The sequence below is a fragment of the Cherax quadricarinatus genome, chromosome 20 (genome assembly GCF_038502225.1).
Source record: "Cherax quadricarinatus isolate ZL_2023a chromosome 20, ASM3850222v1, whole genome shotgun sequence".
Lineage (NCBI taxonomy): Eukaryota > Metazoa > Arthropoda > Malacostraca > Decapoda > Parastacidae > Cherax > Cherax quadricarinatus.
The window spans coordinates 16,496,310-16,521,977 of NC_091311.1; the positions used below are offsets into that span (position 1 = coordinate 16,496,310).

Here is a 25,668-nt window from a genome sequence, read left to right on the forward strand (position 1 = left end):
TGTCTTGTCCTAGCATCTGGTGGTGACCTGTCTTGTCCTAGCATCTGGTGGTGACCTCCTGTGTTGTCCTAGCATCTGGTGGTGACCTCCTGTGTTGTCCTAGCATCTGGTGGTGACCTGTCTTGTCCTAGCATCTGGTGGTGACCGCCTGTCTTGTCCTAGTATCTGTTGGTGACCTCCTGTCTTGTCCTAGCATCTGGTGGAGACCTCCTGTCTTGTCCTAGCACCTGGTGGTGACCTCCTGTCTTGTCCTAGCATCTGGTGGTGACCTCCTGTCTTGTCCTAGCATCTGGTGGTGACCTCCTGTCTTGTCCTAGCATCTGGTGGTGGCTTCCTGTCTTGTCCTAGCATCTGGTGGTGGCCTCCTGTCTTGTCCTGGCATCTGGTGTGGCCACCTGTCTTGTCCTAGCATCTGGTGGTGACCTCCTGTCTTGTCCTAGCATCTGATGGTGACCTCCTGTCTTGTCCTAGCATCTGGTGGTGACCTGTCTTGTCCTAGCATCTGGTGGTGACCTCCTGTCTTGTCCTAGCATCTGGTGGTGGCCACCTGTCTTGTCCTAGCATCTGGCGGTGGCCACCTGTCTTGTCCTAGCATCTGGTGGTGACCTCCTGTCTTGTCCTAGAATCTGGTGACCTCCTGTCTTGTCGTAGCATCTGGTGGTGACCTCCTGTCTTGTCGTAGCATCTGGTGGTGACCTCCTGTCTTGTCGTAGCATCTGGTGGTGACCTCCTGTCTTGTCGTAGCATCTGGTGGTGACCTCCTGTCTTGCCCTAGCATCTGGTGGTGACCTCCTGTCTTGTCCTAGCATCTGGTGGTGACCTCCTGTCTTGTCCTGGCATCTGGTGGTAACCGCTTGTCTTGTCCTAGCATCTGGTGGTGAACTCCTGTCTTGTTCTAGCATCTGGTGGTGGCCACCGGTCTTGTCCTAGCATCTGGTGGTGACCTCCTGTCTTGTCCTGGCATCTGGTGGTGACCTCCTGTCTTGTCCTAGCATCTGGTGGTGACCTCCTGTCTTGTCCTGGCATCTGGTGGTGACTGCTTGTCTTGTCCTAGCATCTGGTGGTGACCGCTTGTCTTGTCCTAGCATCTGGTGGTGACCTCCTGTCTTGTCCTAGCATCTGGTGGTAACCTCCTGTCTTGTCCTGGCATCTGGTGGTGACAGCTTGTCTTGTCCTGGCATCTGGTGGTGACCGCTTGTCTTGTCCTAGCATCTGGTGGTGACTTGTCTTGTCCCGGCATCTGTTGGTGACCGCTTGTCTTGTCCTAGCATCTGGTGGTGACCTCCTGTCTTGTCCTGGCATCTGGTAGTGGCTTCCTGTCTTGTCCTAGCATCTGGTGGTGACCTCCTGTCTTGTCCTAGCATCTGGTGGTGACCGCCTGTCTTGTCCTAGTATCTGGTGGTGACCTGTCTTGTCCTAGCATCTGGTGGTGACCTGTCTTGTCCTAGCATCTGGTGGTGACCTGTCTTGTCCTAGCATCTGGTGGTGACCTCCTGTCTTGTCCTAGCATCTGGTGGTGATCTCCTGTCTTGTCCTAGGATCTGGTGGTGACCTCCTGTCTTGTTCTAGCATCTGGTGGTGACCTCTTGTCTTGTCCTAGCATCTGGTGGTGACCTCCTGTCTTGTCCTAGCACCTGGTGGTGACCTCCTGTCTTGTCCTAGCATCTGGTGGTGACCTCATGTCTTGTCCTAGCATCTGGTGGTGACCACCGGTCTTGTCCTAGCATCTGGTGGTGACCTGTCTTGTCCTAGCATCTGGTGGTGACCTGTCTTGTCCTAGCATCTGGTGGTGACCTCCTGTGTTGTCCTAGCATCTGGTGGTGACCTCCTGTGTTGTCCTAGCATCTGGTGGTGACCTCCTGTGTTGTCCTAGCATCTGGTGGTGACCTCCTGTCTTGTCCTAGCATCTGGTGGTGACCGCCTGTCTTGTCCTAGTATCTGTTGGTGACCTCATGTCTTGTCCTAGCATCTGGTGGAAACCTCCTGTCTTGTCCTAGCACCTGGTGGTGACCTCCTGTCTTGTCCTAGCACCTCGTGGCGACCTCCTGTCTTGTCCTAGCACCTGATGGTGACCTGTCTTGTCCTAGCATCTGGTGGTGACCTGTCTTGTCCTAGCATCTGGTGGTGACCTCCTGTCTTGTCCTAGCACCTGGTGGTGACCACCTGTCTTATCCTAGCATCTGGTGGTGACCACCTGTTTTGTCCTAGCATCTGGTGGTGACTACCTGTCTTATCCTAGAATCTGGTGGTGACTCCTGTCTTGTCCTAGCATCTGGTGGTGACCTCCTGTCTTGTGTCCTAGCATCTGGTGGTGGCCTCCTGTCTTGTCCTAGCATCTGGTGGTGATCTCCTGTCTTGTCCTAGCATCTGGTGGTGACCTCCTGTCTTGTCCTAGCACCTGGTGGTGACCTCCTGTTTTGTCCTAGCATCTGGTGGTGACCTCCTGTCTTGTCCTAGCATCTGGTGGTGACCTCCTGTCTTGTCCTAGCATCTGGTGGTGACCTCCTGTCTTGTCCTAGCATATGGTGGTGACCTCCTGTCTTGTCCTAACATCTGGTGGTGACCTGTCTTGTCCTAGCATCTGGTGGTGACCTGTCTTGTCCTAGCATATGGTGGTGACCTGTCTTGTCCTAACATCTGGTAGTGACCTGTTTTGTCCTAGCATCTGGTGGTGACCTCCTGTCTTGTCCTAGCATCTGGTGGTGACCTCCTGTCTTGTCCTAGCATCTGGTGGTGACCTCCTGTCTTGTCCTAGCATCTGGTGGTGACCTCCTGTCTTGTCCTAACATCTGGTGGTGACCTGTCTTGTCCTAACATCTGGTGGTGACCTGTCTTGTCCTAGCATCAAGTTGATGAATAAGACGCAAGTGCAACACTTGCATAGTTATTCTGCCGAAACGTTTCGCCAGCGTAGCAGGCTTCTTCAGTTGAATACGAAGGCGACGATGTTTTGACCTTACGAACAGTGGCCTCATACATAACATTAAAGCCACCCACTTCTCACTCTCTGCCTCTGTAACAATATTGACCTGTGACTCGATCATTATGTCGGCATCATTATTGTGTTAGCATAGTAGACAGAGTCAGGTGACAGTGTGAATGTGTGGAGGACGAGCCACCTGTGCGCAGGGTCACCCACTTGCACCACCTTCCTGTTGCATCACTCCAGCTGGATGATTGAGTTCATCGTTACGTGTCATGTGTTACTGGCGATGTATTTCTTGACTTACGTAATCGTAATAGCGCGATTACACACAACTCACGGAACGGGTGGGACTTGAACTCATGGCACGCAAGTCCAAAAATTAGCAAGATGTATGTCTTCTTTGTATTATGTATGCACGGTGTTAGTTATCTTCTCTTACGTAGCTCCCATCCCTCCATACGTACCTGTATACGGTGTTAACATGTGAGGGTTGCTTACCTTCACTCTCCTGTATATACAGCCTCTCTGATCTGTTATCTTATTTTCCACACGCTGCAGAGGAGACCATCCCACTTAAAAACAAGGAAGGTGGGTACTGATTGTATTATATTCTGAGTGTTGGTGGTAGCAACCAGTGTTTAGTTAAATGTTGTGTTGTTGGTGGTGGTAGCAACCATTGTTTAGTTAAATGTTGTGAATGTGGTAGCAAACAGTGTTCAGTTAAATGTTGTGAATGTGGTAGCAACCAATGTTTAGTTAAATGTTGTGAATGTGGTAGCAACCAATGTTTAGTTAAATGTTGTGAATGTGGTAGCAAACAGTGTTCAGTTAAATGTTGTGAATGTGGTAGCAACCAATGTTTAGTTAAATGTTGTGAATGTGGTAGCAATCAATGTTTAGTTAAATGTTGTGTTGTGGGTGGTGATAGCAACCAATGTTTAGTTAAATGTTGTGAATGTGGTAGCAACCAATGTTTAGTTAATTGTTGTGAATGTGGTAGCAACCAATGTTTAGTTAAATGTTGTGAATGTGGTAGCAATCAATGTTTAGTTAATTGTTGTGAATGTGGTAGCAACCAGTGTTTAGTTAAATGTTGTGAATGTGGTAGCAATCAATGTTTAGTTAAATGTTGTGTTGTGGGTGGTGATAGCAACCAATGTTTAGTTAAATGTTGTGAATGTGGTAGCAACCAATGTTTAGTTAAATGTTGTGTTGGTGGTGGTAGCAATCAATGTTTAGTTAAATGTTGTGAATGTGGTAGCAACCAGTGTTTAGTTAAATGTTGTGTTGTGGGTGGTGATAGCAACCAATGTTTAGTTAAATATTGTGTGTATGGTAGCAACCAATGTTTAGTTAAATACTGAACAGTTGTTGTTGTAGTTAGAACTACTGTTAGTATTGTTTTAATATATATGTTTCAGTACAGTGTTGTACCAGGGAAAGTTTTGTAGGGTGTAGTTAGTAATTCCTAAGACAACCCCATACTCACTATCTCTCTCTCTCTCTCTCTCTCTCTCTCTCTCTCTCTCTCTATATATATATATATATATATATATATATATATATATATATATATATATATATATATATATATATATATATATATATATATCTATCTATCTATCTATCTATCTCTCTTTCTCTCTCTCTCTCTCTTTTTTTTTTTTTTTTTTTTTTTTACACAGGGTTTGAAAAAAGGTTAAGGATCCCTAGCTTTATTGACAAGCTATTTGCAGGTTAAGGATTCCTAACTTTATTGGCAAGCTAAGAGCTGTTACCTACATCAGCTCATTTGAAAGCATTTTTATTGTTATGAGACATACAAGTAGGGAACAGGATGAAGTTGGAGCCATCTGTGGGCCAGCATTTTCATTTGATCAACTGACTTTATCTCATTGACATCATTATGCTGTACGAATGTGTTCCATACTCGAGTCATCCTGGGTATATAGGATCTCAGATGGAGTGAAGTTCTGGAGAAGGGTACAGCCAGAGTGAAGTTGCTGCTTTCTGCCCGTCTTGTGGCATAAAAGCTTGTTTCACGCTGTCCTCGAAGTGGATCCAAGTGTGGTACTTTGACAATATTGGCCTTGTACATAACAGTAAGGCCACCCACGTCCCTCCTATGTTGAAGGCTCTGCTGAAATGACAGATCTATCCAGGATGGGTCCAGGAGAGAGATGAGACGTCTTGCTCTGTTCTCTACTCTGTCAATCAGTCGCAGATGAGAGGGGATGCAGACAAACCAAGAAAGTGGAGCATACTCAAGGTGCGAGCGTACTTGTGCCTCGTACAGAATCTTGCAACCCCTACTGTCACGTAGATGCGAGATACGGCGAAGTGCTGTAAGCTTCCTGGCTGCCTTGTTTGCAAGATTTACAACATGGTTCTTCATGGTTAGTTTGGAGTCAAATTTCACCCCAAGGATATCAACTTCTTCTCCAGGTGCCAACGCCCTCCCATTCATCCTTACTACTGCACCAGCATTACCATCATGGTGCCTAGAGACGATCATCATTTGTATTTTCTCAGGTGCAAATGTTACTTGCCATCTATTTCCCCAAGCTGATATAGCTCTCAGCTGGTGATTGATGTAGCTTAGAGCAGCTGGCATTTCTTCTCTTGGATAAGTGAATGTCAGTGTACAGTCGTCTGCATATGCATGTGATTCTGGGATGAGATGAAGAAGGTCGTTGAAGCAGACATTCCATAACAATGGTCCCAGCACGCTTCCTTGTGGAACACTTGCCCCAGTAGGATGTTTTGCTGATTCCGTTCCATTGAGAACTACACTTAGAGATCTACCATGAAGGTAATCACTGATGAGACATAGCGTAGGAGCCTGCAATTCCCAGTGCTTGAAGTTTTGCTAAGAGGCCCTGGTGCCACACCCGGTCGAAAGCGCCAGCAATGTCCAGTGCTACCACACAGCTGACTTTGGATTCAACCAGTGACTGGTGCCACTTAGTGGAGAGGTTTAACAACAGATCAGCAGCAGAGTAACCTTTCCTGAAGCCATATTGACGATCACAAAGTAGTGAGTGATAGTCAAAAAACTCTGTCATTTGTCTTGAGATTATTGTCTCAAGGATCTTACCAGTGAATGACAGAAGTGACACTGGTCTGTAGTTGCTGATTTCTGCTCTGCTCTTCTTTTTGTGAACAGGGACTACATTTGCCTCTTTCCATAGAGAGGGCCATTTACACTGTACTAGGCAGTGCTGAAAGATGCGAGTTAGAGGTGCTGCTAGCTGGTCTGCACATCTCTCTCTCTCTGTCTATCTATCTATCTATCTATCTATCTATCTAATCTATATATATATATATATATATATATATATATATATATATATATATATATATATATATATGTATATATATATATATATATATATATATATATATATATATATATATATATATATATATATATATATATATATATATATATATATGTCTGTCTCTTTCTCTTACACACACACACACGCACACACACACACACACACACACACACACACACACACACACACACACACACACACACACACACACACACACACACACACACACACACACACACAGTTTATCTCACACTTGATATAATTAACTTATAATTGTGTGTTAAATATTCACTTTGTTTAAAATTTAAAGTTATCGTCTTTTTCTTTCATGAAGCTGAGGAGACCCAACCTGAGGCACAGAAAGGTGAGACTTGTGCACCTGTTGTTGTGCACCTGTTGTTGTGCACCTGTTGTTGTGCACCTGTTGTTGTGCACCTGTTGTACACCTGTTGTACACCTGTTGTTGTACACCTGTTGTTGTACACCTGTTGTACACCTGTTGTTGTGCACCTATTGTTGTACACCAGTTGTACACCTGTTGTTGTACACCTGTTGTTGTACACCTGTTGTTGTACACCTGATGTACACCTGTTGTTGTACACCTGTTGTTGTACACCTGTTGTTGTGCACCTGTTGTACACCAGTTGCTGTACACCTGTTGTTGTACACCTGTTGTACACCTGTTGTACACCTGTTGTTGTACACCTGTTGTACACCTGTTGTTGTACACCTGTTGTTGTACACCTGTTGTTGTACACCTGTTGTTGTACACCTGTTGTTGTACACCTGATGTACACCTGTTGTTGTACACCTGTTGTTGTACACCTGATGTACACCTGTTGTTGTACACCTGTTGTACACCTGTTGTTGTACACCTGTTGTTGTACACCTGATGTACACCTGTTGTTGTACACCTGATGTACACGTGTTGTTGTACACCTGTTGTACACCTGTTGTTGTACACCTGTTGTTGTACACCTGTTGTACACCTGTTGTTGTACACCTGTTGTTGTACACCTGTTGTTGTACACCTGTTGTACACCTGTTGTACACCTGTTGTACACCTGTTGTACACCTGTTTGTTGTACACCTGTTTGTTGTACAACTGTTTGTTGTACACCTGTTTGTTGTACAACTGTTTGTTGTACAACTGTTTGTTGTACAACTGTTTATTGTACACCTGTTGTACACCTGTTGTACAACTGTTTGTTGTACACCTGTTTGTTGTACAACTGTTTGTTGTACACCTGTTTGTTGTACAACTGTTTGTTGTACAACTGTTTGTTGTACGCCTGTTTGTTGTACAACTGTTTGTTGTACACCTGTTTGTTGTACACCTGTTTGTTGTACAACTGTTTGTTGTACAACTGTTTGTTATACAACTGTTTGTTGTACAACTGTTTGTTGTACACCTGTTTGTTGTACAACTGTTTGTTGTACAACTGTTTGTTGTACGCCTGTTTGTTGTACAACTGTTTGTTGTACAACTGTTTGTTGTACACCTGTTTGTTGTACAACTGTTTGTTGTACAACTGTTTGTCATACAACTGTTTGTTGTACAACTGTTTGTTGTACATCTGTTTGTTGTACAACTGTTTGTTGTACAACTGTTTGTTGTACACCTGTTGTTGTACAACTATTTGTTGTACAACTGTTTGTTGTACAACTGTTTGTTGTACAGCTGTTTGTTGTACAGCTGTTTGTTGTACAGCTGTTTGTTGTACAGCTGTTGTACAGCTGTTTGTTGTACTCCTATTGTTGTACAACTGTTTGTTGTACAGCTGTTTGTTGTACAGCTGTTTGTTGTGCACCTGTTTGTTGTGCACCTGTTTGTTGTGCACCTGTTTGTTGTGCACCTGTTTGGTGTACACCTTTTATACATTTGCTTCTTGTACACCTGTTGTACAACTCACTGTTGTACAACTCACTGTTGTACAACTCACTGTTGTACAACTCACTGTTGTACAACTCACTGCTGTACATCTCACTGTTGTACAATTCACTGCTGTACAACTCACTGCTGTACAACTCACTGTTGTACAACTCACTGTTGTACAACTCACTGTTGTACAACTCACTGTTGTACAACTCACTGCTGTACAACTCACTGTTGTACAACTCACTGTTGTACAACTCACTGTTGTACAACTCACTGCTGTACAGCTCACTGTTGTACAGCTCACTGTTGTACAACTCACTGTTGTACAGCTCACTGTTGTACAACTCACTGCTGTACAACTCACTGTTGTACAACTCACTGCTGTACAACTCACTGTTGTACAACTCACTGCTGTACAACTCACTGTTGTACAACTCACTGTTGTACAACTCACTGTTGTACAACTCACTGTTGTACAACTCACTGCTGTACAACTCACTGTTGTACAACTCACTGTTGTACAACTCACTGCTGTACTCTTGTTTGCTAAACATCTGTTTATGGTATCATTCATTAAATCATTGATGGGTGTTGAAAACACTTGTTTAAAATACCAGTGTGATATTACCTGGTACTGCAGTGACTCACAGTGCAGTGACTCACAGTGCAGTGACTCACAGTGGTGTCTCACAGTGCAGTGACTCACAGTGCAGTGACTCACAGTGCAGTGACTTACAGTGCAGTGACTCACAGTGCAGTGACTCACAGTGCAGTGACTCACAGTGCAGTGACTCACAGTGCAGTGACTTACAGTGCAGTGACTTACAGTGCAGTGACTTACAGTGCAGTGACTCACAGTGCAGTGACTCACAGTGCAGTGACTCACAGTGCAGTGACTTACAGTGCAGTGACTCACAGTGCAGTGACTTACAGTGCAGTGACTTACAGTGCAGTGACTCACAGTGCAGTGACTTACAGTGCAGTGACTTACAGTGCAGTGACTCACAGTGCAGTGACTTACAGTGCAGTGACTTACAGTGCAGTGACTCACAGTGCAGTGACTCACAGTGCAGTGACTCACAGTGCAGTGACTTACAGTGCAGTGACTCACAGTGCAGTGACTTACAGTGCAGTGACTTACAGTGCAGTGACTCACAGTGCAGTGACTTACAGTGCAGTGACTCACAGTGCAGTGACTTACAGTGCAGTGACTTACAGTGCAGTGACTCACAGTGCAGTGACTTACAGTGCAGTGACTTACAGTGCAGTGACTCACAGTGCAGTGACTTACAGTGCAGTGACTTACAGTGCAGTGACTCACAGTGCAGTGACTCACAGCGCAGTGACTCACAGTGCAGTGACTTACAGTGCAGTGACTCACAGTGCAGTGACTTACAGTGCAGTGACTTACAGTGCAGTGACTCACAGTGCAGTGACTTACAGTGCAGTGACTTACATTGCAGTGACTCACAGTGCAGTGACTTACAGTGCAGTGACTTACAGTGCAGTGACTCACAGTGCAGTGACTCACAGTGCAGTGACTCACAGTGCAGTGACTTACAGTGCAGTGACTTACAGTGCAGTGACTTACAGTGCAGTGACTCACAGTGCAGTGACTTACAGTGCAGTGACTCACAGTGCAGGGACTTACAGTGCAGTGACTTACAGTGCAGTGACTCACAGTGCAGTGACTTACAGTGCAGTGACTCACAGTGCAGTGACTCACAGTGCAGTGACTTACAGTGCAGTGACTTACAGTGCAGTGACTTACAGTGCAGTTACTTACAGTGCAGTGACTCACAGTGCAGTGACTTACAGTGCAGTGACTTACAGTGCAGTGACTCACAGTGCAGTGACTTACAGTGCAGTGACTCACAGTGCAGTGACTTACAGTGCAGTGACTCACAGTGCAGTGACTCACAGTGCAGTGACTTACGTGCAGTGACTCACAGTGCAGTGACTCACTGTGCAGTGACTTACAGTGCAGTGACTCACAGTGCAGTGACTTACAGTGCAGTGACTCACAGTGCAGTGACTCACAGTGTTGTGTCTCACAGTGCAGTGACTCACAGTGCAGTGACTCACAGTGCAGTGACTCACAGTGTTGTGTCTCACAGTGCAGTGACTCACAGTGCAGTGACTTACAGTGCAGTGACTCACAGTGCAGTGACTTACAGTGCAGTGACTCACAGTGCAGTGACTCACAGTGCAGTGACTCACAGTGCAGTGACTCACAGTGCATTGATTTACAGTGCAGTGACTCACAGTGCAGTGACTCACAGTGCAGTGACTCACAGTGCAGTGACTCAGTGCAGTGACTCAGTGCAGTGACTTACAGTGCAGTGACTCACAGTGCAGTGACTCACAGTGTTGTGTCTCACAGTGCAGTGACTCACAGTGCAGTGACTCACAGTGCAGTGACTTACAGTGCAGTGATTCACAGTGCAGTGACTCACAGTGCAGTGACTCACAGTGCAGTGACTCACAGTGCAGTGACTCACAGTGCAGTGACTCACAGTGCAGTGACTCACAGTGCAGTGACTCACAGTGCAGTGACTCACAGTGCAGTGACTGACAGAGCAGTGACTCACAGTGTTGTGTCTCAGTGCAGTGACTCACAGTGCAGTGACTCACAGTGCAGTGACTCACAGTGTTGTGTCTCACAGTGTAGTGACTCACAGTGCAGTGACTCACAGTGCAGTGACTCACAGTGCAGTGACTCACAGTGCAGTGACTCACAGTGCAGTGACTCACAGTGCAGTGACTCACAGTGTTGTGTCTCACAGTGCAGTGTCTCACAGTGCAGTGTCTCACAGTGCCGTGTCTCACAGTGCAGTGTCTTACAGTGCAGTGTCTCACAGTGCAGTGTCTCACAGTGCAGTGTCTCACAGTGCAGTGTCTCACAGTGGTGTCTCACAGTGCCGTGTCTCACAGTGCCGTGTCTCACAGTGCTGTGTCTCACAGTGCCGTGTCTCACAGTGCAGTGTCTCACAGTGCAGTGTCTTACACTGCCGTGTCTCACAGTGCCGTGTCTCACAGTGCCGTGTCTCACAGTGTTGTGTCTCACAGTGTTGTGTCTCACAGTGTTGTGTCTCACAGTGTTGTGTCTCACAGTGTTGTGTCTCACAGTGTTGTGTCTCACAGTGCCGTGTCTCACAGTGTTGTGTCTCACGGTGTTGTGTCTCACAGTGCCGTGTCTCACAGTGTTGTGTCTCACAGTGTTGTGTCTCACAGTGCAGTGTCTCACAGTGTTGTGTCTCACAGTGTTGTGTCTCACAGTGTTGTGTCTCACAGTGTTGTGTCTCACAGTGCCGTGTCTCACAGTGTTGTGTCTCACAGTGTTGTGTCTCACAGTGCAGTGTCTCACAGTGTTGTGTCTCACAGTGTTGTGTCTCACAGTGTTGTGTCTCACAGTGTTGTGTCTCACAGTGTTGTGTCTCACAGTGTTGTGTCTCACAGTGTTGTGTCTCACAGTGCAGTGTCTCACAGTGTTGTGTCTCACAGTGCAGTGTCTCACAGTGTTGTGTCTCACAGTGTTGTGTCTCACAGTGTTGTGTCTCACAGTGCAGTGTCTCACAGTGTTGTGTCTCACAGTGTTGTGTCTCACAGTGTTGTGTCTCACAGTGTTGTGTCTCACAGTGTTGTGTCTCACAGTGTTGTGTCTCACAGTGTTGTGTCTCACAGTGTTGTGTCTCACAGTGCAGTGTCTCACGGTGTTGTGTCTCACAGTGTTGTGTCTCACAGTGTTGTGTCTCACAGTGTTGTGTCTCACAGTGTTGTGTCTCACAGTGTTGTGTCTCACAGTGTTGTGTCTCACAGTGTTGTGTCTCACAGTGCAGTGTCTCACAGTGTTGTGTCTCACAGTGTTGTGTCTCACAGTGTTGTGTCTCACAGTGTTGTGTCTCACAGTGCCGTGTCTCACAGTGCCGTGTCTCACAGTGTTGTGTCTCACAGTGTTGTGTCTCACAGTGTTGTGTCTCACAGTGTTGTGTCTCACAGTGTTGTGTCTCACAGTGTTGTGTCTCACAGTGTTGTGTCTCACAGTGTTGTGTCTCACAGTGTTGTGTCTCACAGTGTTGTGTCTCACAGTGTTGTGTCTCACAGTGTTGTGTCTCACAGTGTTGTGTCTCACAGTGTTGTGTCTCACAGTGTTGTGTCTCACAGTGTTGTGTCTCACAGTGTTGTGTCTCACAGTGTTGTGTCTCACAGTGTTGTGTCTCACAGTGTTGTGTCTCACAGTGTTGTGTCTCACAGTGTTGTGTCTCACAGTGTTGTGTCTCACAGTGTTGTGTCTCACAGTGCAGTGATGCGTCTCACAGTGTTGTGTCTCACAGTGTTGTGTCTCACAGTGTTGTGTCTCACAGTGTTGTGTCTCACAGTGTTGTGTCTCACAGTGTTGTGTCTCACAGTGTTGTGTCTCACAGTGTTGTGTCTCACAGTGTTGTGTCTCACAGTGTTGTGTCTCACAGTGTTGTGTCTCACAGTGTTGTGTCTCACAGTGTTGTGTCTCACAGTGTTGTGTCTCACAGTGTTGTGTCTCACAGTGTTGTGTCTCACAGTGTTGTGTCTCACAGTGTTGTGTCTCACAGTGTTGTGTCTCACAGTGTTGTGTCTCACAGTGTTGTCTCACAGTCTCACAGTGTTGTGTCTCACAGTGTTGTGTCTCACAGTGTTGTGTCTCACAGTGTTGTGTCTCACAGTGTTGTGTCTCACAGTGTTGTGTCTCACAGTGTTGTGTCTCACAGTGTTGTGTCTCACAGTGTTGTGTCTCACAGTGTTGTGTCTCACAGTGTTGTGTCTCACAGTGTTGTGTCTCACAGTGTTGTGTCTCACAGTGTTGTGTCTCACAGTGTTGTGTCTCACAGTGTTGTGTCTCACAGTGTTGTGTCTCACAGTGTTGTGTCTCACAGTGTTGTCTCACAGTGTTGTGTCTCACAGTGTTGTGTCTCACAGTGTTGTGTCTCACAGTGTTGTGTCTCACAGTGTTGTGTCTCACAGTGTTGTGTCTCACAGTGTTGTGTCTCACAGTGTTGTGTCTCACAGTGTTGTGTCTCACAGTGTGTGTGTTGTGTCTCACAGTGTTGTGTCTCACAGTGTTGTGTCTCACAGTGTCTCACAGTGTTGTGTCTCACAGTGTTGTGTCTCACAGTGTTGTGTCTCACAGTGTTGTGTCTCACAGTGTTGTGTCTCACAGTGTTGTGTCTCACAGTGTTGTGTCTCACAGTGTTGTGTCTCACAGTGTTGTGTCTCACAGTGTTGTGTCTCACAGTGTTGTGTCTCACAGTGTTGTGTCTCACAGTGTTGTGTCTCACAGTGTTGTGTCTCACAGTGTTGTGTCTCACAGTGTGTTGTGTCTCACAGTGTTGTGTCTCACAGTGTTGTGTCTCACAGTGTTGTGTCTCACAGTGTTGTGTCTCACAGTGTTGTGTCTCACAGTGTTGTGTCTCACAGTGTTGTGTCTCACAGTGTTGTGTCTCACAGTGTTGTGTCTCACAGTGTTGTGTCTCACAGTGTCTCACAGTGTTGTGTCTCACAGTGTTGTGTCTCACAGTGTTGTGTCTCACAGTGTTGTGTCTCACAGTGTTGTGTCTCACAGTGTTGTGTCTCACAGTGTTGTGTCTCACAGTGTTGTGTCTCACAGTGTTGTGTCTCACAGTGTTGTGTCTCACAGTGTGTTCACAGTGTCTCACAGTGTTGTGTCTCACAGTGTTGTGTCTCACAGTGTTGTGTCTCACAGTGTTGTGTCTCACAGTGTTGTGTCTCACAGTGTTGTGTCTCACAGTGTTGTGTCTCACAGTGTTGTGTCTCACAGTGTTGTGTCTCACAGTGTTGTGTCTCACAGTGTTGTGTCTCACAGTGTTGTGTCTCACAGTGTTGTGTCTCACAGTGTTGTGTCTCACAGTGTTGTGTCTCACAGTGTTGTGTCTCACAGTGTTGTGTCTCACAGTGTTGTGTCTCACAGTGTTGTGTCTCACAGTGTTGTGTCTCACAGTGTTGTGTCTCACAGTGTTGTGTCTCACAGTGTTGTGTCTCACAGTGTTGTGTCTCACAGTGTTGTGTCTCACAGTGTTGTGTCTCACAGTGTTGTGTCTCACAGTGTTGTGTCTCACAGTGTTGTGTCTCACAGTGTTGTGTCTCACAGTGTTGTGTCTCACAGTGTTGTGTCTCACAGTGTTGTGTCTCACAGTGTTGTGTCTCACAGTGTTGTGTCTCACAGTGTTGTGTCTCACAGTGTTGTGTCTCACAGTGTTGTGTCTCACAGTGTTGTGTCTCACAGTGTTGTGTCTCACAGTGTTGTGTCTCACAGTGTTGTGTCTCACAGTGTTGTGTCTCACAGTGTTGTGTCTCACAGTGTTGTGTCTCACAGTGCAGTGTTCACAGTGTCTCACAGTGTTGTGTCTCACAGTGTTGTGTCTCACAGTGCAGTGTCTCACAGTGTTGTGTCTCACAGTGTTGTGTCTCACAGTGTTGTGTCTCACAGTGTTGTGTCTCACAGTGCAGTGTCTCACAGTGTTGTGTCTCACAGTGCAGTGTCTCACAGTGTTGTGTCTCACAGTGTTGTGTCTCACAGTGTTGTGTCTCACAGTGTTGTGTCTCACAGTGCAGTGTCTCACAGTGCAGTGTCTCACAGTGTTGTGTCTCACAGTGTTGTGTCTCACAGTGTTGTGTCTCACAGTGTTGTGTCTCACAGTGTTGTGTCTCACAGTGTTGTGTCTCACAGTGCAGTAGCTCACAGTGTTGTGTCTCACAGTGTTGTGTCTCACAGTGTTGTGTCTCACAGTGTTGTGTCTCACAGTGCAGTGTCTCACAGTGTTGTGTCTCACAGTGCAGTGTCTCACAGTGTTGTGTCTCACAGTGTTGTGTCTCACAGTGTTGTGTCTCACAGTGTTGTGTCTCACAGTGTTGTGTCTCACAGTGTTGTGTCTCACAGTGTTGTGTCTCACAGTGTTGTGTCTCACAGTGTTGTGTCTCACAGTGTTGTGTCTCACAGTGTTGTGTCTCACAGTGTTGTGTCTCACAGTGTTGTGTCTCACAGTGTTGTGTCTCACAGTGTTGTGTCTCACAGTGTTGTGTCTCACGGTGTTGTGTCTCACAGTGTTGTGTCTCACAGTGTTGTGTCTCACAGTGTTGTGTCTCACAGTGTTGTGTCTCACAGTGTTGTGTCTCACGGTGTTGTGTCTCACAGTGCAGTGTCTCACTGTGCAGTGTCTCACAGTGTTGTGTCTCACTGTGTTGTGTCTCACAGTGTTGTGTCTCACAGTGTTGTGTCTCACAGTGTTGTGTCTCACAGTGTTGTGTCTCACAGTGTTGTGTCTCACAGTGTTGTGTCTCACAGTGCAGTGTCTCACAGTGTTGTGTCTCACAGTGTTGTGTCTCACAGTGTTGTGTCTCACAGTGTTGTGTCTCACAGTGCAGTGTCTCACAGTGTTGTGTCTCACAGTGTTGTGTCTCACAGTGTTGTGTCTCACAGTGTTGTGTCTCACAGTGTTGTGTCTCACAGTGTTGTGTCTCACAGTGTTGTGTCTCACAGTGCAGTGTCTCACTGTGTTGTGTCTCACAGTGTTGTGTCTCACAGTGTTGTGTCTCACAGTGTTGTGTCTCACAGTGTTGTGTCTCACAGTGTTGTGTCTCACAGTGTTGTGTCTCACAGTGTTGTGTCTCACTGTGTTGTGTCTCACAGTGTTGTGTCTCACAGTGTTGTGTCTCACAGTGCAGTGTCTCACTGTGTTGTGTCTCACAGTGTTGTGTCTCACAGTGTTGTGTCTCACAGTGTTGTGTCTCACAGTGCAGTGTCTCACTGTGTTGTGTCTCACAGTGTTGTGTCTCACAGTGTTGTGTCTCACAGTGCAGTGTCTCACTGTGTTGTGTCTCACAGTGTTGTGTCTCACAGTGTTGTGTCTCACAGTGTTGTGTCTCACAGTGTTGTGTCTCACAGTGTTGTGTCTCACAGTGTTGTGTCTCACAGTGTTGTGTCTCACTGTGTTGTGTCTCACAGTGTTGTGTCTCACAGTGTTGTGTCTCACAGTGTTGTGTCTCACAGTGTTGTGTCTCACAGTGTTGTGTCTCACAGTGTTGTGTCTCACAGTCTTGTGTCTCACTGTGTTGTGTCTCACAGTGTTGTGTCTCACAGTGTTGTGTCTCACAGTGTTGTGTCTCACAGTGTTGTGTCTCACAGTGTTGTGTCTCACAGTGTTGTGTCTCACAGTGTTGTGTCTCACAGTGTTGTGTCTCACAGTGCAGTGTCTCACAGTGTTGTGTCTCACGGTGTTGTGTCTCACAGTGTTGTGTCTCACAGTGTTGTGTCTCACAGTGTTGTGTCTCACAGTGTTGTGTCTCACAGTGTTGTGTCTCACGGTGTTGTGTCTCACAGTGCAGTGTCTCACAGTGTTGTGTCTCACTGTGTTGTGTCTCACAGTGTTGTGTCTCACAGTGTTGTGTCTCACAGTGTTGTGTCTCACAGTGTTGTGTCTCACAGTGCAGTGTCTCACAGTGTTGTGTCTCACAGTGTTGTGTCTCACAGTGTTGTGTCTCACTGTGTTGTGTCTCACGGTGTTGTGTCTCACAGTGCAGTGTCTCACTGTGCAGTGTCTCACAGTGTTGTGTCTCACAGTGCAGTGTCTCACTGTGCAGTGTCTCACAGTGTTGTGTCTCACAGTGCAGTGTCTCACTGTGCAGTGTCTCACAGTGTTGTGTCTCACAGTGCAGTGTCTCACAGTGTTGTGTCTCACTGTGTTGTGTCTCACAGTGTTGTGTCTCACAGTGTTGTGTCTCACAGTGTTGTGTCTCACAGTGTTGTGTCTCACAGTGCAGTGTCTCACAGTGTTGTGTCTCACAGTGTTGTGTCTCACAGTGTTGTGTCTCACTGTGTTGTGTCTCACAGTGTTGTGTCTCACAGTGTTGTGTCTCACAGTGTTGTGTCTCACAGTGTTGTGTCTCACAGTGTTGTGTCTCACAGTGTTGTGTCTCACAGTGTTGTGTCTCACAGTGTTGTGTCTCACAGTGTTGTGTCTCACAGTGTTGTGTCTCACTGTGTTGTGTCTCACAGTGTTGTGTCTCACTGTGCAGTGTCTCACAGTGTTGTGTCTCACGGTGTTGTGTCTCACAGTGTTGTGTCTCACTGTGTTGTGTCTCACAGTGCAGTGTCTCACAGTGCAGTGTCTCACAGTGTTGTGTCTCACGGTGTTGTGTCTCACAGTGTTGTGTCTCACTGTGTTGTGTCTCACAGTGCAGTGTCTCACAGTGTTGTGTCTCACTGTGTTGTGTCTCACAGTGCAGTGTCTCACAGTGCAGTGTCTCACAGTGTTGTGTCTCACTGTGTTGTGTCTCACAGTGTTGTGTCTCACAGTGTTGTGTCTCACAGTGTTGTGTCTCACAGTGTTGTGTCTCACAGTGTTGTGTCTCACAGTGTTGTGTCTCACAGTGTTGTGTCTCACAGTGTTGTGTCTCACAGTGTTGTGTCTCACAGTGTTGTGTCTCACAGTGTTGTGTCTCACAGTGTTGTGTCTCACAGTGTTGTGTCTCACAGTGCAGTGTCTCACAGTGTTGTGTCTCACAGTGCAGTGTCTCACAGTGTTGTGTCTCACAGTGTTGTGTCTCACAGTGTTGTGTCTCACAGTGTTGTGTCTCACAGTGTTGTGTCTCACAGTGTTGTGTCTCACAGTGTTGTGTCTCACAGTGCAGTGTCTCACAGTGTTGTGTCTCACAGTGCAGTGTCTCACAGTGTTGTGTCTCACAGTGCAGTGTCTCACAGTGTTGTGTCTCACAGTGTTGTGTCTCACAGTGCAGTGTCTCACAGTGTTGTGTCTCACAGTGTTGTGTCTCACAGTGCAGTGTCTCACAGTGTTGTGTCTCACAGTGTTGTGTCTCACAGTGTTGTGTCTCACAGTGTTGTGTCTCACAGTGTTGTGTCTCACGGTGTTGTGTCTCACAGTGTTGTGTCTTACAGTGCAGTGTCTCACAGTGTTGTGTCTCACAGTGTTGTGTCTCACGGTGTTGTGTCTCACAGTGTTGTGTCTCACAGTGCAGTGTCTCACAGTGTTGTGTCTCACAGTGTTGTGTCTCACAGTGTTGTGTCTCACAGTGTTGTGTCTCACAGTGTTGTGTCTCACAGTGTTGTGTCTCACACTGTTGTGTCTCACGGTGTTGTGTCTCACGGTGTTGTGTCTCACAGTGTTGTGTCTCACAGTGTTGTGTCTCACAGTGTTGTGTCTCACAGTGTTGTGTCTCACAGTGTTGTGTCTCACGGTGTTGTGTCTCACAGTGTTGTGTCTCACAGTGTTGTGTCTCACAGTGTTGTGTCTCACGGTGTTGTGTCTCACAGTGTTGTGTCTCACAGTGTTGTGTCTCACAGTGTTGTGTCTCACAGTGTTGTGTCTCACAGTGTTGTGTCTCACAGTGTTGTGTCTCACAGTGTTGTGTCTCACGGTGTTGTGTCTCACAGTGTTGTGTCTCACAGTGTTGTGTCTCACAGTGTTGTGTCTCACAGTGTTGTGTCTCACAGTGTTGTGTCTCACAGTGTTGTGTCTCACAGTGTTGTGTCTCACGGTGTTGTGTCTCACAGTGTTGTGTCTCACAGTGTTGTGTCTCACAGTGTTGTGTCTCACAGTGTTGTGTCTCACAGTGTTGTGTCTCACAGTGTTGTGTCTCACAGTGTTGTGTCTCACAGTGTTGTGTCTCACAGTGTTGTGTCTCACAGTGTTGTGTCTCACGGTGTTGTGTCTCACAGTGTTGTGTCTCACAGTGTTGTGTCTCACAGTGCAGTGTCTCACAGTGTTGTGTCTCACAGTGTTGTGTCTCACAGTGCAGTGTCTCACAGTGTTGTGTCTCACAGTGTTGTGTCTCACAGTGTTGTGTCTCACAGTGTTGTGTCTCACAGTGCAGTGTCTCACAGTGTTGTGTCTCACAGTGTTGTGTCTCACAGTGCAGTGTCTCACAGTGCAGTGTCTCACAGTGTTGTGTCTCACAGTGCAGTGTCTCACAGTGTTGTGTCTCACAGTGTTGTGTCTCACAGTGCAGTGTCTCACAGTGTTGTGTCTCACAGTGTTGTGTCTCACAGTGCAGTGTCTCACAGTGTTGTGTCTCACAGTGTTGTGTCTCACAGTGTTGTGTCTCACAGTGCAGTGTCTCACAGTGTTGTGTCTCACAGTGTTGTGTCTCACAGTGTTGTGTCTCACAGTGTTGTGTCTCACGGTGTTGTGTCTCACAGTGTTGTGTCTCACAGTGTTGTGTCTCACAGTGTTGTGTCTCACAGTGCAGTGTCTCACAGTGTTGTGTCTCACAGTGTTGTGTCTCACAGTGTTGTGTCTCACAGTGTTGTGTCTCACAGTGTTGTGTCTCACAGTGTTGTGTCTCACAGTGTTGTGTCTCACAGTGTTGTGTCTCACAGTGTTGTGTCTCACGGTGTTGTGTCTCACAGTGTTGTGTCTCACGGTGTTGTGTCTCACAGTGTTGTGTCTCACAGTGTTGTGTCTCACAGTGTTGTGTCTCACAGTGTTGTGTCTCACAGTGTTGTGTCTCACAGTGTTGTGTCTCACGGTGTTGTGTCTCACGGTGTTGTGTCTCACAGTGTTGTGTCTCACGGTGTTGTGTCTCACAGTGTTGTGTCTCACAGTGTTGTGTCTCACAGTGTTGTGTCTCACAGTGTTGTGTCTCACAGTGTTGTGTCTCACGGTGTTGTGTCTCACGGTGTTGTGTCTCACAGTGTTGTGTCTCACAGTGTTGTGTCTCACAGTGCAGTGTCTCACAGTGTTGTGTCTCACAGTGTTGTGTCTCACAGTGTTGTGTCTCACAGTGTTGTGTCTCACAGTGTTGTGTCTCACAGTGTTGTGTCTCACAGTGTTGTGTCTCACAGTGTTGTGTCTCACAGTGCAGTGTCTCACAGTGTTGTGTCTCACAGTGTTGTGTCTCACAGTGTTGTGTCTCACAGTGTTGTGTCTCACAGTGTTGTGTCTCACAGTGTTGTGTCTCACAGTGTTGTGTCTCACAGTGTTGTGTCTCACAGTGTTGTGTCTCACAGTGTTGTGTCTCACAGTGTTGTGTCTCACAGTGTTGTGTCTCACAGTGTTGTGTCTCACAGTGCAGTGTCTCACAGTGTTGTGTCTCACAGTGTTGTGTCTCACAGTGTTGTGTCTCACAGTGTTGTGTCTCACAGTGTTGTGTCTCACAGTGTTGTGTCTCACAGTGTTGTGTCTCACAGTGTTGTGTCTCACAGTGTTGTGTCTCACAGTGCAGTGTCTCACAGTGTTGTGTCTCACAGTGCAGTGTCTCACAGTGTTGTGTCCCACAGTGCAGTGTCTCACAGTGTTGTGTCTCACAGTGTTGTGTCTCACAGTGTTGTGTCTCACAGTGCAGTGTCTCACAGTGTTGTGTCTCACAGTGTTGTGTCTCACAGTGTTGTGTCTCACAGTGTTGTGTCTCACAGTGCAGTGTCTCACAGTGTTGTGTCTCACAGTGTTGTGTCTCACAGTGTTGTGTCTCACAGTGTTGTGTCTCACAGTGTTGTGTCTCACAGTGTTGTGTCTCACAGTGTTGTGTCTCACAGTGTTGTGTCTCACAGTGTTGTGTCTCACAGTGTTGTGTCTCACAGTGTTGTGTCTCACAGTGTTGTGTCTCACAGTGTTGTGTCTCACAGTGCAGTGTCTCACAGTGTTGTGTCTCACAGTGTTGTGTCTCACAGTGTTGTGTCTCACAGTGCAGTGTCTCACGGTGTTGTGTCTCACAGTGTTGTGTCTCACAGTGTTGTGTCTCACAGTGTTGTGTCTCACAGTGTTGTGTCTCACAGTGTTGTGTCTCACAGTGTTGTGTCTCACAGTGTTGTGTCTCACAGTGTTGTGTCTCACAGTGTTGTGTCTCACAGTGTTGTGTCTCACAGTGTTGTGTCTCACGGTGTTGTGTCTCACAGTGTTGTGTCTCACAGTGTTGTGTCTCACAGTGTTGTGTCTCACAGTGTTGTGTCTCACAGTGCCGTGTCTCACAGTGCAGTGTCTCACAGTGTTGTGTCTCACAGTGCAGTGTCTCACAGTGTTGTGTCTCACAGTGTTGTGTCTCACAGTGCAGTGTCTCACAGTGCCGTGTCTCACGGTGTTGTGTCTCACAGTGTTGTGTCTCACAGTGTTGTGTCTCACAGTGTTGTGTCTCACAGTGTTGTGTCTCACAGTGCCGTGTCTCACAGTGCAGTGTCTCACAGTGTTGTGTCTCACAGTGCAGTGTCTCACAGTGTTGTGTCTCACAGTGTTGTGTCTCACAGTGCAGTGTCTCACAGTGTTGTGTCTCACAGTGTTGTGTCTCACAGTGCAGTGTCTCACAGTGCCGTGTCTCACGGTGTTGTGTCTCACAGTGCAGTGTCTCACAGTGCCGTGTCTCACAGTGCCGTGTCTCACAGTGCAGTGTCTCACAGTGTTGTGTCTCACAGTGTTGTGTCTCACAGTGTTGTGTCTCACAGTGCAGTGTCTCACAGTGTTGTGTCTCACAGTGTTGTGTCTCACAGTGTTGTGTCTCACAGTGCAGTGTCTCACAGTGTTGTGTCTCACAGTGTTGTGTCTCACAGTGTTGTGTCTCACAGTGTTGTGTCTCACAGTGTTGTGTCTCACAGTGTTGTGTCTCACAGTGTTGTGTCTCACAGTGTTGTGTCTCACAGTGTTGTGTCTCACAGTGTTGTGTCTCACAGTGTTGTGTCTCACAGTGTTGTGTCTCACAGTGTTGTGTCTCACGGTGTTGTGTCTCACAGTGCAGTGTCTCACAGTGCCGTGTCTCACAGTGCCGTGTCTCACGGTGTTGTGTCTCACGGTGTTGTGTCTCACAGTGCAGTGTCTTACAGTGCCGTGTCTCACGGTGTTGTGTCTCACAGTGTTGTGTCTCACAGTGTTGTGTCTCACAGTGCCGTGTCTCACAGTGCCGTGTCTCACGGTGTTGTGTCTCACGGTGTTGTGTCTCACGGTGTTGTGTCTCACAGTGCAGTGTCTCACAGTGCCGTGTCTCACGGTGTTGTGTCTCACAGTGTTGTGTCTCACAGTGTTGTGTCTCACAGTGCCGTGTCTCACAGTGCCGTGTCTCACGGTGTTGTGTCTCACGGTGTTGTGTCTCACAGTGCAGTGTCTCACAGTGTTGTGTCTCACAGTGTTGTGTCTCACAGTGCCGTGTCTCACAGTGCCGTGTCTCACGGTGTTGTGTCTCACGGTGTTGTGTCTCACAGTGTTGTGTCTCACGGTGTTGTGTCTCACAGTGTTGTGTCTCACAGTGCAGTGTCTCACAGTGTTGTGTCTCACAGTGCAGTGTCTCACAGTGTTGTGTCTCACAGTGTTGTGTCTCACGGTGTTGTGTCTCACAGTGTTGTGTCTCACAGTGTTGTGTCTCACAGTGCAGTGTCTCACAGTGTTGTGTCTCACAGTGTTGTGTCTCACGGTGTTGTGTCTCACAGTGTTGTGTCTCACAGTGTTGTGTCTCACAGTGCAGTGTCTCACAGTGTTGTGTCTCACAGTGTTGTGTCTCACAGTGTTGTGTCTCACAGTGTTGTGTCTCACGGTGTTGTGTCTCACAGTGTTGTGTCTCACAGTGTTGTGTCTCACAGTGTTGTGTCTCACGGTGTTGTGTCTCACAGTGCAGTGTCTCACAGTGCAGTGTCTCACAGTGTTGTGTCTCACAGTGTTGTGTCTCACAGTGTTGTGTCTCACGGTGTTGTGTCTCACAGTGTTGTGTCTCACAGTGTTGTGTCTCTCAGTGTTGTGTCTCACAGTGTTGTGTCTCACGGTGTTGTGTCTCACAGTGTTGTGTCTCACGGTGTTGTGTCTCACGGTGTTGTGTCTCACAGTGTTGTGTCTCACGGTGTTGTGTCTCACAGTGTTGTGTCTCACAGTGTTGTGTCTCACAGTGTTGTGTCTCACAGTGTTGTGTCTCACAGTGTTGTGTCTCACAGTGTTGTGTCTCACAGTGTTGTGTCTCACAGTGCAGTGTCTCACAGTGCCGTGTCTCACAGTGTTGTGTCTCACAGTGTTGTGTCTCACAGTGTTGTGTCTCACAGTGTTGTGTCTCACAGTGCAGTGTCTCACAGTGTTGTGTCTCACAGTGTTGTGTCTCACGGTGTTGTGTCTCACAGTGTTGTGTCTCACAGTGCAGTGTCTCACAGTGCCGTGTCTCACAGTGTTGTGTCTCACAGTGTTGTGTCTCACAGTGTTGTGTCTCACAGTGCCGTGTCTCACAGTGCCGTGTCTCACAGTGTTGTGTCTCACGGTGTTGTGTCTCACAGTGCAGTGTCTCACAGTGTTGTGTCTCACAGTGTTGTGTCTCACAGTGCAGTGTCTCACAGTGCCGTGTCTCACAGTGTTGTGTCTCACAGTGTTGTGTCTCACAGTGTTGTGTCTCACAGTGTTGTGTCTCACAGTGTTGTGTCTCACAGTGTTGTGTCTCACAGTGCAGTGTCTCACAGTGTTGTGTCTCACAGTGTTGTGTCTCACAGTGCAGTGTCTCACAGTGTTGTGTCTCACAGTGTTGTGTCTCACAGTGTTGTGTCTCACAGTGTTGTGTCTCACAGTGTTGTGTCTCACAGTGTTGTGTCTCACAGTGTTGTGTCTCACAGTGTTGTGTCTCACAGTGTTGTGTCTCACAGTGTTGTGTCTCACAGTGTTGTGTCTCACAGTGTTGTGTCTCACAGTGTTGTGTCTCACAGTGCAGTGTCTCACAGTGTTGTGTCTCACAGTGTTGTGTCTCACAGTGTTGTGTCTCACAGTGCAGTGTCTCACAGTGTTGTGTCTCACAGTGCAGTGTCTCACAGTGTTGTGTCTCACAGTGCAGTGTCTCACAGTGTTGTGTCTCACGGTGTTGTGTCTCACAGTGTTGTGTCTCACTGTGTTGTGTCTCACAGTGTTGTGTCTCACAGTGTTGTGTCTCACAGTGTTGTGTCTCACAGTGTTGTGTCTCACAGTGTTGTGTCTCACAGTGTTGTGTCTCACAGTGTTGTGTCTCACAGTGTTGTGTCTCACAGTGCAGTGTCTCACAGTGTTGTGTCTCACAGTGCAGTGTCTCACAGTGTTGTGTCTCACAGTGTTGTGTCTCACAGTGTTGTGTCTCACAGTGCAGTGTCTCACAGTGTTGTGTCTCACAGTGTTGTGTCTCACAGTGTTGTGTCTCACAGTGTTGTGTCTCACAGTGCAGTGTCTCACAGTGCAGTGTCTCACAGTGTTGTGTCTCACAGTGTTGTGTCTCACGGTGTTGTGTCTCACGGTGTTGTGTCTCACAGTGTTGTGTCTCACAGTGTTGTGTCTCACAGTGTTGTGTCTCACTGTGTTGTGTCTCACAGTGTTGTGTCTCACAGTGTTGTGTCTCACAGTGTTGTGTCTCACAGTGTTGTGTCTCACAGTGTTGTGTCTCACAGTGTTGTGTCTCACAGTGTTGTGTCTCACAGTGTTGTGTCTCACAGTGCAGTGTCTCACAGTGTTGTGTCTCACAGTGCAGTGTCTCACAGTGTTGTGTCTCACAGTGCAGTGTCTCACAGTGTTGTGTCTCACGGTGTTGTGTCTCACAGTGTTGTGTCTCACTGTGTTGTGTCTCACAGTGTTGTGTCTCACAGTGTTGTGTCTCACAGTGTTGTGTCTCACAGTGTTGTGTCTCACAGTGTTGTGTCTCACAGTGTTGTGTCTCACAGTGTTGTGTCTCACAGTGTTGTGTCTCACAGTGCAGTGTCTCACAGTGTTGTGTCTCACAGTGCAGTGTCTCACAGTGTTGTGTCTCACAGTGTTGTGTCTCACAGTGTTGTGTCTCACAGTGCAGTGTCTCACAGTGTTGTGTCTCACAGTGTTGTGTCTCACAGTGTTGTGTCTCACAGTGTTGTGTCTCACAGTGCAGTGTCTCACAGTGCAGTGTCTCACAGTGTTGTGTCTCACAGTGTTGTGTCTCACGGTGTTGTGTCTCACGGTGTTGTGTCTCACAGTGTTGTGTCTCACAGTGTTGTGTCTCACAGTGTTGTGTCTCACTGTGTTGTGTCTCACAGTGTTGTGTCTCACAGTGTTGTGTCTCACAGTGTTGTGTCTCACAGTGTTGTGTCTCACAGTGTTGTGTCTCACAGTGTTGTGTCTCACAGTGTTGTGTCTCACAGTGCAGTGTCTCACGGTGTTGTGTCTCACAGTGTTGTGTCTCACAGTGTTGTGTCTCACAGTGTTGTGTCTCACAGTGTTGTGTCTCACAGTGTTGTGTCTCACAGTGTTGTGTCTCACAGTGTTGTGTCTCACAGTGTTGTGTCTCACAGTGTTGTGTCTCACAGTGTTGTGTCTCACAGTGTTGTGTCTCACAGTGTTGTGTCTCACAGTGTTGTGTCTCACAGTGTTGTGTCTCACAGTGTTGTGTCTCACAGTGTTGTGTCTCACAGTGTTGTGTCTCACAGTGTTGTGTCTCACAGTGTTGTGTCTCACAGTGTTGTGTCTCACAGTGTTGTGTCTCACAGTGCAGTGTCTCACAGTGTTGTGTCTCACAGTGTTGTGTCTCACAGTGTTGTGTCTCACAGTGTTGTGTCTCACAGTGTTGTGTCTCACAGT

The 25,668-nt window shown here is 47.2% G+C and overlaps 1 protein-coding gene across 1 annotated transcript in view; it reads left to right on the forward strand.

Annotated features, from left to right (window-relative positions):
• The first annotated feature begins 3,485 nt into the window (after window positions 1-3,485).
• The window catches only part of MFS3 (major facilitator superfamily transporter 3), a 378,032-nt gene continuing 355,849 nt past the window's right edge, over window positions 3,486-25,668 (forward strand). Inside the window, exons 1-2 of the mRNA XM_070086892.1 lie at window positions 3,486-3,514; window positions 6,602-6,631. The gene's annotated coding sequence lies outside the window, so the exon portion shown is untranslated. The remainder of the gene's footprint in view (window positions 3,515-6,601; window positions 6,632-25,668) is intronic.